Source organism: Plasmopara halstedii (genome assembly GCF_900000015.1).
Source record: "Plasmopara halstedii genome assembly, contig: Scaffold_614, whole genome shotgun sequence".
NCBI lineage: Eukaryota > Oomycota > Peronosporomycetes > Peronosporales > Peronosporaceae > Plasmopara > Plasmopara halstedii.
The window spans coordinates 2,109,869-2,111,255 of NW_020187532.1; positions in this window are offsets into that span (position 1 = coordinate 2,109,869).

Here is a 1,387-nt window from a genome sequence, read left to right on the forward strand (position 1 = left end):
ACTACCAGACTGAGTGCCCTACGACGCATTTGCGATGCGATGGCTGAAAGTCAAGACCTGCAGAAAGAATAGGCAGATGAAAAAGGATGAGACAAAGTGGAAAGCTTTAACGTCGGAGACCTGGTTTTATTATACCCTAAAAGCCTGCCGACACATGCAGCCTCTGCTATCTTCCGGACGAAGATTCGTCCACGGTTTATTGGAGCGTTTAATGTTGTGGTCAAGCGGGGCCTAGCGTATACGCTAAACGGATGCGCACCTACCCAGTGTTTTACGTGGGTTTGCTCAAGCCGTATCGGGCGGGATCCGGCATGTGAACGCGGAAGCGTTGGCGCCAGAGCGGATACCACGGGCCCTCGGCCACCCAGAAATTGAACTAGCAACTAGTTCTAAGCGCAGAGTGCAACAACCTCCACTTTCAATGAAGCCAAGCGCTCCACCGTTGCCTGCAGCGACGTATTCCCTGTTCCATGGCTAGGAGTCGCTCCGACAGAGAGCGGTAATCCTCAAGGTGAGGCAGCCGGCGCACGACGCGCTCCGAATCCCCAAGAGCGTCCGCGCAGCGATATGCTACTTCAGCATGACGCTCAGCGGAGCTCCGATCACGAAAGATCTCGTCTTCAAGGGCTCGAAGAGCATCGCGAGTCAAAGGACGGCGGTCGACTCGGTCGCCACCGCCCGCCACCGACTCTACTCGATGAGAACGGTGACGTCCACTATCAAGTGGAACGTCTAGTGAGACGACGTCGTCACTAGGGTCAGACCCAATATCTACTGAAGTGGCGGGGATATCCCGACCCCGAAAACTCGTGGGAATTTGAGACACCAATCGGCAAGATTGCCCAGACGCCGAGGACGCTTTTGATCAGAAAGATCAAGGCGCCCCGCGCTTCCCGGTAATAGCCAGGGAAGTAGAAGGGCCACGAGCTGAGCTCAAGCGGTGGCCGTGAGCTCTTTCGGTCGCAGACACAGAGCTCGCGGGAGCTTTAGGGGTTGACCCATACGTCGCAGGGCGACAATCTGAAGGAAGTCGACGGTGTCCTTTGAGTTTGGCAAACTCAAATCGGAGGCGGCGCTCCACACGCCCGTCCACTTCTTTGTGGCTCAACTGCAGGTTATGCAGTGAGGAAACGTAGTTTTGATCATGGACATTTTGTTCTATACTTAGAACAAGTACGAGTTAGCGGATCGCAATTCGCTTACATTAAGAGTAATTAGTGCCTTACCCAAGGCAAATTGCTCTTCCGTTTACAATCCAGAACTGATTTTTTATTTAGTTTTTTATCCTAATTCAACAGTTTAGATTTTCCTAAATAGACTAAATATTTCAGTAAAATCTAAATACATGCATAACTACTGGCTACCTAGCCCCGTACCGTATTCTTGT